General features: G+C 30.5%; 1 long non-coding RNA gene and 2 other non-coding genes across 3 annotated transcripts; 1 reads left to right on the top strand and 2 right to left on the bottom strand.

The window, feature by feature from the left end:
- Positions 1-1,479: 1,479 nt before the first annotated feature.
- On the bottom strand, positions 1,480-2,765 carry LOC123305935. The gene is made up of 3 exons (XR_006536876.1): positions 2,391-2,765; positions 1,994-2,294; positions 1,480-1,559 (listed from the first exon to the last, which is right to left on the bottom strand). It is a non-coding gene; the product is annotated as an uncharacterized LOC123305935 (long non-coding RNA).
- A 5,277-nt stretch (positions 2,766-8,042) lies between these two features.
- Positions 8,043-8,124, top strand: Trnas-gga. The gene has a single exon. It is a non-coding gene; the product is annotated as a tRNA-Ser (tRNA).
- Positions 8,125-8,985: 861 nt separating this feature from the next.
- Trnas-uga lies at positions 8,986-9,067 on the bottom strand. Its single transcript has one exon. It is a non-coding gene; the product is annotated as a tRNA-Ser (tRNA).
- Between the last annotated feature and the right edge of the window lie 8,219 nt (positions 9,068-17,286).

Below are 17,286 nucleotides of genomic sequence, written 5' to 3'. Positions count from 1 at the left end.
ATGAATTGACAGCAAACAATGCTCATATATATATATATATATTTTATAATACAAAATGAATAATTAAAATATTACGAATAAATGATTATAATCGTTAGAATATGTGTTATGTGTTACCATTTGTGTTATATCGGTCTGTTCTTATAGTTCTTATAGGTATGTGACTATATGAGCATTGTTTGCTGTCAATTCATCAATTATACAAATTATGTATATCAAATGGAATACTTCAAGTAATTTAATAAACTTTATATGCAGACTTTTTATTTTATTTTTTATTTTTTGTAGATAAATATATAATCAAAATCAGTTATAGTGAAGATACCACGAATGTAGCTGAGGTTTTCAAATGGATGGCTTGTTGCATGAAGCATTTGGTCCCACAAATTTTCGACCTCCTACCTTTCAATAAAAAAATTCTACAACACTTAGAAGATCAAAAAAAAGGGCTCGAGTTTCATTAAATTGCGACATTTATATCTCCAGTTCTAGATAGCTTACACACCGAGCAAGTAAAGAATGTCTCAGATTCTTATGTCTGTTCCCTTCGGCTTCGTCTCGAGCGACAATGAACATGATATCTGACACATTCTTTATTTTTTCTCCCTCGGTATGTAATATACCTTTATATAGAGATTCAGTCACGATCTTTCCTAATCGATGTCGTTATAATCAATTCTAACTGTATTTATTTATTTCAGCAGTTACTTCAATATCAAGTATTAATTAATATTATTAAATGTATATTTAAGTGATTATTATAATTAGTTCTTTACCAATTTGATTTGTATGTCTAGTTGAAAACAATCACATCCTTTTTAATTATTATGTAATGGAAGAGAAATGAAACATGTTTTTTTTTTGTACGTAAATAGATCATATTTTATTTAATAGAGAATCGAAAAAGGGAAAATAACAACTAACAAAGTAAACAAGTAAAATACCCTGCATTAACTCAATTGGATATCAATGTTTGAATTTATTTTTAACCCTCAAACTGAGACGATACTCATATTTCCACTCGGATAATACCCTCCTGGATCCAAGGCTACAACACAAACAAAAAAAAAATAAAAATAAAAATAAAATAAAATTTTTTTTATTAAAAAAAGTAAAATTAATTAAAACTTCATTAATTGTTGCCAATTGGGTCCAAAGAATGAATGCTTGAGGAATTGTGTTTATACAAGGAGTTTCGACTTAGGCTACATCACACCCACCGAACAAAAAAAAAAAAAGAGGAAAAATTTACAAAAATTTACAAAAAAAAAAAAAACAAAATGTCAGTAAATATGCAAATTTAAATTAAAATTAAAACTTAAGTTCCCCAAAAATCATTTAAAAAAAAAAAAAAGAGAAAGGTCATAACTAAATTTTTTTATTTATTGATGCATTTAAAATACAATTGGTTTCATTACAATTCATCAAAATAAAAAAATGGCCGAAAGCTGATACCCGGATGGCCAGGCACACGACGTACAAACACAGAATCGCACGCAGCATCGCAGGCGGTAAACACGGCGCGAAAGGTCGTGATTGGATCACGGCGGCACCAGGCACTAATAAAAAAAAAAACAAAAACAACGAATCAACAAGTGACCTGATGGTTTTTTTTGATGAAAAAAAGGAGAGACTTTAACCTTTGCATCGAGCAAGTGAAGAGCTCGGAATTATACTCATTCGTGGTGAAATATAAAAATAAAATAGAATCGAACATAAATTAAATTGGACCGACATCGTGATCAAAATTAATCAATCGACATCGATTATTAAACAAAATAAAATAAAATCGAACATTAATTAAAATTGGACCGACATCGTGTTTAGAATTAATGAATCAACAACGATTATTAAACAAGAAAATAAAATCGAAGATTAATTAAATTGGACCGACATCGTGATTATAGTTAATGAATCGACAACGAATGATTAAACAGGAACAATAAAACAAAAACAAATTAAAATAAAAACGATAAATATTCACGTGGAGTACCTGCTGAGACCAGTTACGAGTGGGCGACCGCATGGTCATATCATCCTTTATCTGGACGTTCAACATCGCCCATCAGCAGCAACACCACCGCCTGCAGGCCGATTCGATCAACACCAATTGTTAACGAAAAATCTGGAATACCTCAAGGATCACCTGGTGATTCCGCTGTGTGCTGTTGCGTTTCTCTCCTGGTCGTCCGGTTGTTCAACCCCCGGTCCTATTTCGTGATCGATTATGTAAGTCGTATTTTATTTAATTTTTCCTCTTTACCAACTAATTTGTCGGCCAAAAAGGACATATTCTAAAATAAATAAAAAAGTGACATTAATAAAAGGTTGGAGGTTTACCAAATATTTTAGATTTAGGAAATAATATTAGTTAAGTTTTTTTTAATTACCGTGTGTGGTGATTCCTGGTGCATCCATTAATCACGCCGTCTAGTGGCCCTTGTCCCATTGGTGTTGGCCAATAGCCGCCTATTAACGACAAGGGACAACCACTCTCCATTTCACGGCGCTAGGTGGTGGTGAAGACGATCTAAATTGAATCGAAGATCCATACACCTCGCCCGTACTGTTACGGCAAATGGCTCTTGTCCGAATGAACATATACATATTTCTATTCAAAGAAAAATAATATAGTAATATATCTGTATGCGCCTTTAATTTGAAGGAAATTCACCAGGAACCCTCATTGTCAATATTAGTACTAATGTATGTCCCCTTTAAACAAATATTAAATTTTTTTTAATTTTATCAAATACAAAATTCTTAGGTTAGGTGTGGAATGATCCACATGTCAAAATAAATTATGCTAAGTTGTTTTTTTTTTGTTTACTGTACATTTGATAAAAAAAATAAAAATAAAATTGTGAATAATAGGAACATTAAAGGAAATAAAAAAAAAAAAAAAAAAAAAATTAAATAAACAGAATTGAATTTAATTGAGATCACTTACGTTTTTTTTTTGTTTGTTTTTCTAAACCACTCGACACACAATACGTTCTATGCAATATGAATTGACACTTAAGTCGTTCACAGTAGAGCCAACATCACATAACTAATATTGATTTAGTAGATCTCCGTTTGAATTTACGCGCCATATCCCATCCGATTCAACAAAAAGACTTCCACTGCGACATCTTATATAGTTCGTTTCTCTAACTAAATTGAGAATCGTTTTAAAACTAAATATGGGAGTGTTATAAGTTTGATCGCTATGTGAGAGCGCCTAAACGAATGAACTAATTTTGAATTTTTTGGTTTTCTTTGAAAGGTAATTTAATGGACAGTGTTTTAAGCTATGTTCCGTATCCGAAAAACTATAAAATGGCGATGGCGTTTTTAAAATTTTGTAAATTTCAATTTTGAAAAAACATGTTTTAAAAATTTAATACCATTTACCAAATCTTTGGTATACACACTGTATTGTGTAATACAATAGAGATCATATTTGTACGCATAGTTGTAACTCGAGAAGTAAATTACTGCTAGGTATACTAAATATTTAAAAAACTTTGATATGATTTAATTAAATGTTATTTGATTAGTGTTTTATTATTAATTAAAACAATTAAAATTGTATGATATTAAAGCTGTTACTTGTAACTTCATATCTGTTAATTTTTATATAAAATCAGAAAATATATAAATAAATGATTGGTTTTTATACCATGCATATATAAAATATACATAGTATATTAAGTTTAGTCCCAAGTTTGTAACGCTTAAAATATTGATGCTACGCACAAAATTAGGTTATAGGTATTCATAAAATCACCTTAATAGTCCATTTCCGGTTGTCCGTCCGTCTGTCAAGTCGATAACTCAAAAACGAAGAAAAAATAAATCAAGCTGAAATTTTTACAGCGTAATCAGGACGTAAAAAGTGTAGTCGAGTTGGTAAATAAGCGACATGGGTCAACTGGGTCTTGGATCCGTAGCACTCATCTTGTAAACCGTTAGAGATAGAACAAAAGTTTAAATGTTCTGTAAAGAGGTAATTTGAGTGTTTTAAAAAAAGTCTCTCAAAGCTGTACTGTGTAGAAAACGGATAAAAGACATTAAAAACAAAAAATCGAAAAATAAATCCTCCAATTTTCTGTGTGATGTTTTGCATATATTTATCAATTAAAATTGATGTAATTATCTATAAAATCAAGCCAATTATATTTTCCTTAGAACATAAACAACGATATATACAGAACTTTCCTAAATGATTTAAAGTTATGTTCTCGAATGAAGAGTTTCAAGAAAAACTAGAGCAGTAAAACTGTGTATATAAACTGTTTTCTTTGTTTAAGTTGATATACAATGGAACCTGTTAATGCTGTTGGCATTGTTTTCGCCACGTCCATACTAATCTAAAACGATATTTCCGTCTATAGGGAAAATTCATGTATTTTTTTCTATTATTAATTCATTTCAAAGTTGTTGTAATTAAGTGTAAAAAAATATTTAAAATAGATAATAATTTTCAGATGTTTAAACGTAGTTCTTTTAGCGCTCTCTACTGATGACGTATTAATATGTGATGACCTGTCAATTGGTGACAGTTCAACGTATAATTTACAATATCTGGATGACCGAGCTTTGCTCGGTTATTCGCCAATAGATGTCAGCAAGAGTCATAACAGACTACTCAAACGCCTCCTTTTTGTTATGTTATAATTTGCATTGTATTTCATTAACTACGTTATACACCAATAGATGTCAGGCACAGTCCTATTTTACATTGTATGTTTCAATTTTTCATGAAAAGACGGATAAAGCGACATTTCTGATAAATGAAACCTAGCTAGATCGACTTATCGCCCCAAAAAACCCCTACATACTCATTTTCATGGATGACCGAGCTTCGCTCGGTTATTCGCCAATAGATGTCAGTAAGAGTCATATTTTTCACTTTAGACTACTCAAACGCCTCCTTTTTGTTATGTTATAATTTGCATTGTATTTCATTAACTACGTTATACACCAATAGAGGTCTGATGAATTTTTCATGAAAAGACGGATAAAACGGCATTTCTGATAAATGAAACCTAGCTAGATCGACTTATCGCCCCAAAAAACCCCTACATACGCATTTTCATGAAAATCGTTGGAGCCATTTCCAAGATCGTTGATATATATATATATATATATATATATATATATATATATATATATATATATATATATATATATATATATATATATTTATATATATACAAGAATTGCTCGTTTAAATATATAAGATTAAAAAAAATGAATTTACAACATAGAATTTACACACGTTATTATTAAGTTTTCTAATAAAAAGCCGTAGAATAATATAACTCAATGTAATACCATACAAAATATAAGTAATTAATACCATACAGTATGTCAACAAATCAGACAAGCCACATACCATGACGTCACGTCCGTTTTAAAATTTGAATTTCCATTTTAAAAATTTGAATTTGTCTCACTGAATTTGTACTCTTATTAAATAATTTTAAGTAATTAAACAGTTATTAATTACTAAAATAATGGCTTAGTTGAAATAAAATATTTGAACCAAATTTAAATATCACGAAAAAATTTTCTCGATCTGTTTTTTTTTTTCGAAGGGCTCTTTGAAAATTTATTCATTGAAGAAATTTAGAACAGTTTAACTTTAATAACCATTCAGGTAACCAATATTTCAAAACAACAATAAAATGTGACATCATAATACTCTGTACTCCATATAAATATTGTTTTCGTTGTGTAGACCGCCAGTGAAATAGTTTAGAATAAGAGATTAGAAAAAGAGACACTTGGTGACATATGACAAGCAGCTTACAAGCATACATACAACTTACAGGACATTGTAAACTATTTTTTTGTTGCTTTATTTATATACTTTCTGTTACAAATTTATTGTTTTCACCTCGAAAAAGTAAAATTCGAAAATTCCATATATTTATACCATGTATATGAAATATATCAAGATACACTAAGTTTAGTCCCGAGTTTAAAAATATTGATACTATGAACAAAATTTGTGTTATAAAATCACCTAATTAGTCCATTTCCTATTGTACGTCTGTCTGTCTGTCTGTCCGTCTGCCATCACGATAACTCAAAAACTAAAAAAGATATCAAGTTGAAATTTTTACACAGAGCTCTGGACGTAAAAAGTGAAGTCGAGTTCGTAAATGTAAAATCCAATCTTGTAAACAGTTAGAGATAGATCAAAAGTTTAAATGTAAGAAATTTTATAAAAAATAAACAACTTTTGTTTGAAACAATTTTTCGTAAACACTACTGTGTACTCTTGAGAGCGCAAATCATTGACAAATTATATAATATGTATTATATGAGAATATCAGTCGTGTGTGTGACATGTATGTATGACTAGCTATCTCTCTTTACTTACATAACGTAAAAAACAAACGATTGCATAATCAACAGTCTATACATGGTATTTAACAATTAACTCAGTCAATTGTTTGCTTTCACTTGTTTTGTGTTGAAGTTTCTACTTTACGAAAGTAATTTGAAAATATATAGATATTAAGGAGATATGCAAAGATTGGATAATACTAGGGATTTCAATAAAACTTTATAAATACATTTTTTGATTAACAAAGTTTCAAAAATCACAAAAAATTCCTAGGTCATCGGGCTTTTTAGTATTATTTTATCTTTCAAAGTTGGCTAAAAAAATGATGAATATAGATTATCTTTTTCAATTGGATATTTCTATATCCAAAAATCTAGAGCGTGTGATAAAAAAACTATCTAAAATATTTAGATAATTTTGTAGTTTATAATAATTCCAAAAAAATATAAGGTTGTCGATGATATAAAAACAAAATTTTAATTTAATTATGAGTCCATCGAAGATCATTTGATGAACAGAGACGCCTATTGTTAGAGAATTGATGATTATCAAATTTATAAGTATCACTTGCATACAATATATTATAAATTTTTGTAGTTGCGTGGTATTGTAGACTGATTACTTGACTACAAAATATGTATTTGGTTTATTTGAATGTACCGTGCAATCAATTAAACTTTTTTACAATCACCTTAAGGTATTTCCAGCATTAATGGATTTTTTGACAGATTTTCCAAATTTAATATTAATTTTCGTGTTTGAGATATTAATTATGACGTAAATTGGTCAAAATTTCTGTAAATTTATGATTTGATAGTAAGCCATATTAGGTTCTTAAATTTAATTTCTCGTTAAATTCTTTCGAAAAAAAATTTTAACACACTTTAGCATAAAAGCTGCAAATACCATGCTGAAAATACCTTAAAGATATTTAGAAGAAAAAACACAACTTCTAGAAACAAGTTAAAGTAAATAAAATTTCAATTATTCAACTTAATGACTGTCAAATTTCTCGGCTAATATTACTAAATCAATTTTTCTGTAAGTTAGGTGACCCTAATAGTGAAAATTTTTGAACTGATTCAAAAAGTTATTCACCTGACATCTAGCGGGCATATCTAACACGACTTTTTTTTATTTATTTTATTTTTTTAAAACTTACATATATGATTGTGAATAATACTAAACAGAATTGGTTACGAAAATTTTTCAACGTAAAACATTTTTGTAATACATAGTTAGAGAAAAATTTTCTTTTTTCTGACAGCTTACTTTAAACAATATTTGATTTGAAATTGTTGAAAATTTCTACGAAATATAATTTTTTTTGTTTCTTAGAATACTTAAATAACCTTTAAACAGGGATCCAATAAAAAGACAAGGCTGACATCAACGGCTAGAGAGAGAGCGTGTCAATTTAAATATTTTTTTATTATTGCAATTAAATTTTTTACTTACACGATTTTGTCGTAAGAACAGTTTTTAGAAACAATTTTTTTCATATTTGAACCATTACCATGTCAGTCAAATACATCGAGTCGCGGTGTCCGAGTGGTTAAGGAAATGTACTTGAAATCCATGGGGTTCTACCCGCACAGGTTCGAATCTTGTCCGCAGCGATTCTTTTATTTTAAATTTTTCTTATTTAAATGCAAATATAATTCGATTCACTGATTGCTGCATTCATGTTAGATATCAAGCTGCGGTGTCCGAGTGGTTAAGGAGATGGACTGGAAATCCATTGGGTTTTACCCGCACAGGTTCGAATCCTGTCCGCAGCGTTTATTTAAATTTTTATATGTCTAGACAGTCTATTTAAATTGGCTGGGTTGCACCAGTTGCAAATAAATTGTATTTTTATCTAAGCGAATCAACAAATCTAGTTTATCACAATTTTTCTTGTTCACAGAGAACACAATTTTAAGAAAAAAGGAAAATTCAAACAAATTTCCCGACAAATTTAAAAGATGATGGAAGAAGAATATTATAACGTTAATGACATTTTCGTAAAATTTATCGTTAGATAAATTGTGTTCATCTTTAGAAAAATTATTTGAAAGTGAGTGTCTGCACACGGATTTTCTTCAATAGATTATTGCATTAATCCGGTATGGAAGCATGAAACACCCAAAATTTCATGTTTTAACCAACATAACTATAACTATCTATTTTGATAATTCCTGATAAGTAAAGCAACAGTACCTATGGGCGCAAAAACCCTAGAACACGGATTTTTTCATATATCTGAGGAATCACAGTCTAAATATGGAAAATTATACGTGCTTTTGGGAACGTGGTATGATTATATTTTTTTAGATGTATCCAATTATACCCCCACAAAATGGGGTAAGTGAAAACAAATTATCTTCTCTTTTAAAAAGTTAATCGTGATGTCAGTTTGACAAACTTGAAATCCAGAAGCTACATCCCTCAAATTAAATTCCACTTTCGATATTTTGGCATATTAAAATTTAAAATAACAATCGCTGCAGGATTCGAACCTGTTCGGGTAGAACCCAATGGATTTCAAGTCCATCTCCTTAACCACTCGGACACCGCAGCTCCATATCTAACATGAATGCAGCAATCAGTGAATCGAATTATATTTGCATTTAAATAAGAATAATTTAAAATAAAAGAATCGCTGCGAACAGGATTCGAACCTGAGCGGGTAGAACCCAATGGATTTCAAGTCCATCTCCTTAACCACTCGGACACCGCAGCTCGATATAAACGATATATATGGTGATGATTGAATTTGTTCTGAAAAAAATTGCTTCTACAAACTGTTTTTACGACAAAATCGTGAAGTAGTAAAAAATTTAATTGCAATAATAAAAAAATATTTAAATTAGCTCTCTCGTGCCATTGACGTCAGAAAATGTTTTTACCGAAAAACTGCACGAAAAAAAGTAAAAAGACGCCTGCTCGTTATTTGCATTCCTACTTTAAGGTTATTTAAGTATTCTAAGAAAGAAAAAATTATATTTCGAAGAAATTTTCAACAATTTAAACTCAAATATTGTTTAAAGTAAGCTGCAACTTACTGTCTAATTTGAATATAGTTACTAGTAGTACTTTTATAAACTATTTTAATGGCATAGCACTCACTAGTATTTTTAGAATTAAAAAAATTAATTCATATAAAATTTTGTGGAGGTTATGATTTACAAAGTTAAAGAATGATATTATTTTTGTTATAAAAATTTATTTTTTATTTAGGGTTCAGTTATTCTCTCTTGGATTGTTTCACGAACCCAAACCTTATCTTTCCTTAACCAAACATTGTATCATAAAACAAAAACAACAATTACCCGTAAAAATATAAAACTAGACTTGATTCCACGACAAATTTTGAAAGTAAAAAAACGAAGAAGTTCTAAGTAATCAAAGATTGCCCATCTCCTTTTAGCAAAACAAATAATAATAATAATAATAATGGGGTTTAACCTCCGTTTCTCTGACATATACGCCTATAACAGAGGCCACCGACATCATTATTTGTTAATCTTTATTTATTTAATCACAAACATATTTACATTTACATTTTGATGTGGGTGGAGTCGGTTAATTCGTTCTTATCCAAGCGACGACAATGTGATCAAGTCTGCACTCCCATTAATTATAAATTGTTCACACTGCCGGTGCCTGAATTCGAACCAGCAACCTAAGTATAAATGAACAAACAGACAAAGACAAAAGCCTTAGACCGCTCGGCTATTTAGGCTCTTTTTAGCAAAACAAAGTTTTATATGTATTATCTTATTATCTATGACAATACCCACGCATGACGTCACTTTTGAGTATCTTCCTCTTTGATTAATTAGGAATTTTAGACGTTCATATCTTGCATATTAGTAACAGTTTTTAAAAATCAACTTCACCTTTCTGCACGTCCAGTGAAAATACTTCATCTGAAGTGATAAAAAAATTTTATCCGATCCCCAATTATAATCGAAATCCTTTGATGTTTAAAATTTGTATACAAAATATAGTATCTAAACAAACATAGATAATACAAAGTATATTAAGTTAAGTCCCGCTTAAGTTTAATGTGTAACGCTTAAAATATTGATGCTACGAACAAAATTTTGGTATATGTGTTCATAAAATCACCTAGTTAGTCCATTTTCGGTTGTATGTCTGTGGACACGATAACTCAAAAATGAATTGAGATATCAAGTTTTTATAGCGTGCTCAGGACGAAAAAAGTGACGCTAAGTTCGTAAATGAGCAACATAGGTCAATTAGGTCTTGAGTCCGTAGGACCCATCTTGTAAGCCGCTTGAGATAGAACAAAAGTTTAAATGTAAAGCGTTTGAATAGGGCTTTTAATTACTAATATTAAAATTTTGAAGAATTCTTCAGTTCTTTAAATGAACCAACTATCTTAAACGTATTTAAAAAAAAATTTTAAAAAAATTTGTGCCTTTTATCGAAAGTTGCTACATTGCTTGTACTTTCTTAACTCAATATCATTACGAAATTAAACTACGAGACCTTTTCAGGTTTCGTTCCGTTAAACCTTTAATCGATTTTTTTAAAGTGTGAAAGATTCACATGACCTTCGTTCAAATAATAAGAGATCTGTATCATCGTAATATTTTAACTTAACCCTTCACGTCACGGTAGTGTGTAAAATCATGTTTTTTTAATTTATATTAGAAAAGTAGGGATTTTAGATAAAACTTTATTTATTTAACTTAAACACTCTTATTCTAAATGCTGCTCAGATACTGGTAGAAAATGTAATTATTATTCTAAAACCTTTACTAAAACACATAATCTACTCATTTACAAATAAAATTTACAAAATTTAAAAAACCCCCGACAAATTTTTTCGGGTACGGAACCCGTATCTCGAATTTGAAACATATCTAAGAACACTCTCCATTAAATTGCCTATTTCCTTAAAGCCTTTTCCAAACTGAGCCGATTTGAAAGATCATCGCCAATTTTAATTTTTTTCGGGTATGGAAAATTCTACCACTTTTATTGTGATAATTTGTTCTCCTAAAATTTAGGGGCGTTTCAATCTTTTTGAACAACCTCTATCTAAATTCATGTAACCAAGTTGCACGATTTGAATTTAATCCCACGTTCACATTAAGATTTATGAGTTAACCAAGTAGGCCATCAAGGTCACTATTAACAATGTCTTTCAAAGTCTGGATCTGTTTTTAATAATAATAATAATATCAATAAAAACAGCAGACTGAAAAATGAAATTTATATGAAGTAGTCATTCTTTTAAACAACTAAATCAGATCTGGGCATGTTTTATTTATACAATGTGTTTAAAAAGTATTCAGAATGGGCTAATAATATAATAACATAGGGATCAGCTAAGTCAAGTGGTTTTGTATTCTTAATAATTCCGTGTAAAATTTTTAATTCAAATAATTTTAACTCTTTAGCCTAAATGGCCAAGCGGTCTAAGGCGTTTGCCCTTGACTGTTTGTCCATTTAGACTTAGGTTGCGGGTTCGAATCCAGGCAGCGGCAGTGTGAACAATTTATAATTAATGGGAGTGCAGAATTGATCACATTGTCGTCGCTTGAATTAGAACGAAGTAACCGACTACACCCACATCAGAATGTAATTGTAAATATGTTTGTAATTAAATAAATAAGATTAACAAATAATGATGTGGGTGGCCTCTGTTATAGACGTAAATGTCAGAGAAACGGAGGTTAAACCCCATTATTATTATAATTTTAACTCTTTAAGTAAAATTATTTATATAAGCCATGTGCATTAAGTATTAAAATTTAATCTGCAGTTAAAATTTTAACTCAAATACTTGAAAATTGAAGGTACTTGCTCTAAAATTCAGTTTCGAGAAAAGCTCGTTTGAAGTTTTGAGTAACAAAATCTTTAATACCTTAATACCTACAACAAAATCGATACCAAAAATGCATTTAAAAAATTGACTCTTTCGGAACATTTATCTCTTAAAAAACATTTATTTTGTAAAATTGTAATTATTTATTTTGTACTGGATTTGAAGAAAAAGCTTCCAATTTTCTTTCCTTATTCCACCTGTATTTTATTTTAATATTTTGTTGATTTAAAACATGACTTGAAAAAATTATATATCTGTCAAAATTTAATCTTCGATTTGTTACCCTCACGTTCAAAGTTCATTTGATTGGCCATTGTCTAATTAAGCAGCAAGATTCATTAACGAAATGAAACCTCGATTATTATCGTTTATAGTTTTGACAACTTTATTATTAAATTTAGACTTATTTTAAATTTTTATAAGAAGAAAAGTTTAATCAAAGAAAATTAACTACAATTTAAACTTTAAACTTTACAACTTGATTGAATTTGTGATAACTAAGTTATTCTTAAAGAAAATTGTTTTAACAAAAGTCGTTGCCATTTTTGTGGGGAACACTTTCGTAATTTAAAGTTTAGTTTTATACGCCTTACAGCTTTTTAGAAATACAGAAAGTTTTATTGGATGTCTGTTCGAAGACAGTTAAAGATCAAGTTTTAAATTCCAAAAAATGTGTCTAATAAAAATAAAAAACATATTTTTGTTCGAAACATTTTTTCGAAAAATTCATATCCATTATCATAAATAATTGTCAAATAAAATTTTATATTATTTATAAATTTTATTAAACGTCAAAATTAATATTTAATACTGTCAACTAAGAATTCTTTTTTAATGCTCACCTTGCAACATTAATTTATAGCCCGTAAGCCCATGCCTAAAAACTTTGCTTTACGCGTGTTGTTTATTTCTTGTAAGACAACGTCTTACATAAGAAAATTATCGATTTCGGGGTATTGTTTTTTTCGGGGCTAGGCAAATTTTTGATTACATTCCCAAACTTCAAATTGACAGTTGTTCATTTTTTGTTATTCTAATAAGAAGGTTATCGAATAATTTATGGAAAAATAATTTTTTCCGATATTCAATAAAACCTTATGTTTACGAGTTATACATTTTGATATGTGAAAAAAAAAACCTATTGTTCCAATGGTTGAAAACAGGGAAAAAAATTTTTTTTCATCTACAAAAATTAAATTGCAAATTGCTTCTTTGAAGCAAACTAGATAAAAGAATTGGGAATTTCTTAAAAAATTAAGGTTTAAATTAATATGCAATAACTCCAAGGTTTTGCCAAGGACGTTGGGTAGACAACAATTTTATTTTTAACCCCGTGAAGTAAAAAACGGGATGTTATAAGTTTGACCGCTATGTGTGTGTCTGTCTGTCTGTCAGTGGCATCGTAGAGCCTAAACGGATGAAACGATTTTGATTTTTTTGATTTTGTTTGAAAGGAAATTTAATGGAGAGTTCTCTTAGCTATGTTAGCTATGTGCGAATTTAAGATTTCGTACCCGAACAAAACTAAAAATTGGCGAAGATCTTCCAAATCGGCTCAGTTTGGAAAAGACTTTAAGGAAAAAGGCAATTTAATGGACAATGTTCTTAGATATGTTTCAAATGCGAGTTTAGGGTTCCGTACCCGATAAATTTGTCGGAGGTCTTTTAACGAATTTAACGACTGCGTAATCAAATATTCAACTAATTCAATTGTCGTGTTTTTAGATTTTCTGATAAAATAAAAAATTTTTAATTTTTTTTTCTTGGAAAGCACAAGAATTATATAACTATTATTATATAATTTTATATATTTTCGCTTAAATCCGGAGGAATATCTTTGCCCGACACGAAATCGGAGCCAACAAGAGTCGATCAACCATTTTCAAGTTATTATACGATGGTCTTTCGTATACATGTTCAAAGAGTGAACGTTAATGAAATGAATAAAGTTTTCAGGAGTGGGCTTACGGACTAATAGCTTTCTTAACATATGGTATGTGTATCGTGAAAGTCTATTTTACAATGGTTATGAGGTAAAAATTTGTGACTATTAATTTGAATGGACATAATTTTTATACATAAATAACAGATTTTGAACAACTTTGTGTAGTTATATTCATAATATAATAATATAAATAATAATAATTCTCCGTTTATTGTATTTAGTTCAACAACCTGATAGTGTAGTGAGAGACTATCTTATTTTTTTATACTTATGTTACTCATCTACCACTCTACGACTTACATTTATATACAGTGGAACCTGGTTAAGAGATATTCTCAAAGGTAGCTCCGGACTGCGTCCGTAAATGAGCTGGCGGAACAAATGAATGTAAACTTGGTATGGGAAGAAAATTGTGAAACCGGCGACTTTGCTAGAAATGGCACAACACTGCCAGACACAAGCATCAGTACCATTTGCGAACTGCAAGTTGCTCCTCAAAGAGGATTTCTTAAAAAAGGCCAATCTTAGGTGGAGGCGGTACTATAATATAAGACAGACATGGTCTGAGTACAATCATAGGCGTTCCGAAGATCTTATATCACTATCAAGGGCATCTGTTAGCAAAGTTGTTGCGGTTGTTACAGGACACTGGTTGGGCGGCAGAAACAATGTCTCATCTTTTCTGTCACTATACCCAGTTCTTGCCACGAGAAGATGGACTTACTTAAGCCAGCCTCTCTTTGACGACCTCTCCGACCTTAAGTCCGCCGTCGTCAAAGCACTCCTGCTATTCTTAAACAGCTCCAAATGGTTCATGGAGTAATGGCCGGGGATCGGCCCACGCTGTGTCCCACCACAGAACAGCCACTCTAACCAAACCTAACTTAGAGGTATTCTACTTACCCACGGTCTCAGTTTTTTACACACTGATAACGAATTGAGCCTTTCTTTTCGGCGTTTTTCAAATAAACATCCGAATGATAGCAAAGCAAAACTTAAACTTGAGGTTCAAAATTAGTTAATAGCGGAATTTGCGAATAAGAATAAGTAAGTAGAAGTAGAAGAGTCATGTATGTTTCAGCGCAGTTGGATGGTACACTTTTCCAAAAAGGGCAAACCTAGGTGAATGTTGGAAACCTCGGAAGTTGGAGGGGATAGATGACGTCATTGACCAATAGTAAATCAAGATGGCGTTGGGAGGTGTGGTGGGGCGTGGCTGACAGAGCGTTAGTGTGTTTCTTGGCGGAAGTGGGGCTTAAAGTGGTGGGCGCGGTTTTGGAAGTGGGGGTTAAAGGGGGCGGGAATTGGACGTTAGATGAGATAATCGAGCCCACTTTCAACCCCAAAGTATGGTACACTTTTCCAAAAAGGGCAAACCTAGGTGAATGTTGGAAACCTCGGCATTGACCAATAGTAAATCAAGATGGCGTCGGGAGGTGTGGTGTTGGGGAATAATGGCTGCCTAAGCATTGATGACGTCATTGGCTTTGACCAATAGTAGCACTGTAAAAATCAAGATGGCGTCGGGAGGTGTGGTTGAATTGGTGGGGAGGAATGGCTGCCTAAGCATAAACGGGAAATTACCAGGTGACGTCATTGGCTTTGACCAATAGTGGTGCTTGACGGGGAGTGAACGGGGGGCGGGACGTTGACATTAGTCAGCAATTTTCAAGAATATGTTAATTTGACCTTGAAAAATATTGTAATTTGACACTTTAAATATACATGATAAAATTCAAGATACGTGACCGGATGTTAATATTTTTTTATGATTAAGCAATGTAATATGACACTTGAAATTTACATAATAAAAATACATGTTCAAACTTGTTTGAATGGACTTTGATCTTAAAATAATTTTACACGTGTCAGCAATTTTCAAGAATATGTTAATTTGACCTTGAAAAATATGATATCATCATCTTGTAACAAGTTCAAACTTGTTTGAAATAATTTTACATGTGTCAAAACACGTGACCGGATATTAATATTTTTTTATGATTAAGCAATGTAATATGACACTTGAAATTTACATAATAAAAATACATGTTCAAACTTGTTTGAATGGACTTTGATCTTAAAATAATTTTACACGTGTCAGCTATTCTCAAGAATATGTTGAAATAGATTTGACCTTGAAAAATATGATATCATCATCCTGTTACAAGTTCAAACTTGTTTGAATAAAAATACATGTTCAAACTTGTTTGAACATGTTTAAACTTGTTTGAATCGCATTAGATCTTAAAATAATTTTACACGTGTTATGAGATTAGATAATAATTTCTGCTGGTGGGGGGGATTTTTGGAGTGGTGGTAATCATATAAAAAAGGCGCTCGACATTACGGTAATATCAGTTTTCATTAAATATTCATAATATTAATCAAAATGAATAGAGCAGAATTAAAATTATTAGATAGTTGTTTAGTGCGACCATGCATAAAAATGGACTACTTGCCACTGAAAAAAAAATTAAAAATACTAAAAATGGAGCGGATTCTAACGATACATGGGCCATCAATAAAAGTTTTACTGGATATAAGCCTAGATGGTACAGAAAACGAGGGTGTTTTTCTACCATCTAGGTTTGCAGTGTTGACGGACAACATGATTAAATTATTTAACACAAAACCGGGGTATTTGATGGTGGAGGAGAAAATTGGAAGAAGTCACCAATTAACGCTGCGCCTATTCGAAGATGATGTTAACGAAGATTGTGTTGACATCGAAGAAGAAAGTCAAGCATTATTTTAAAATCATTCCTATATTGAATTTTGTTACTGCAAGATATATATATTTTATTGTTATACATCAGAAATTTCCGAATAAAAAATCATTTTATAAAATCTATGTATTTTTATTTTTAAATATTTATAATACAACACTGTTTTTTTAAATAAGAAACTTACAATAAAAATAATATTTTTACAATGTGATATTTTTTATTTTTTTTTATAAAACACAAATATGTTCACAAAAGCGGTCCACTATGGCATTTTTTTTATTGTTACAAGTATGTTCGCAAAAACACCGTTCATACTGAGTTCTCAATAGGTTATGATGTAATTTTAAAAATAAATATAAAATCTAAACAGGTCTAATAAGAAACAGCTCGGTTTAATACTGGTCTGTATCTAAACAGGTCTGTATCT

Source organism: Chrysoperla carnea, chromosome 1, assembly GCF_905475395.1.
Source record: "Chrysoperla carnea chromosome 1, inChrCarn1.1, whole genome shotgun sequence".
Classification (NCBI taxonomy): domain Eukaryota; kingdom Metazoa; phylum Arthropoda; class Insecta; order Neuroptera; family Chrysopidae; genus Chrysoperla; species Chrysoperla carnea.
This window is presented reverse-complemented; position numbering and strand designations above follow the sequence as displayed.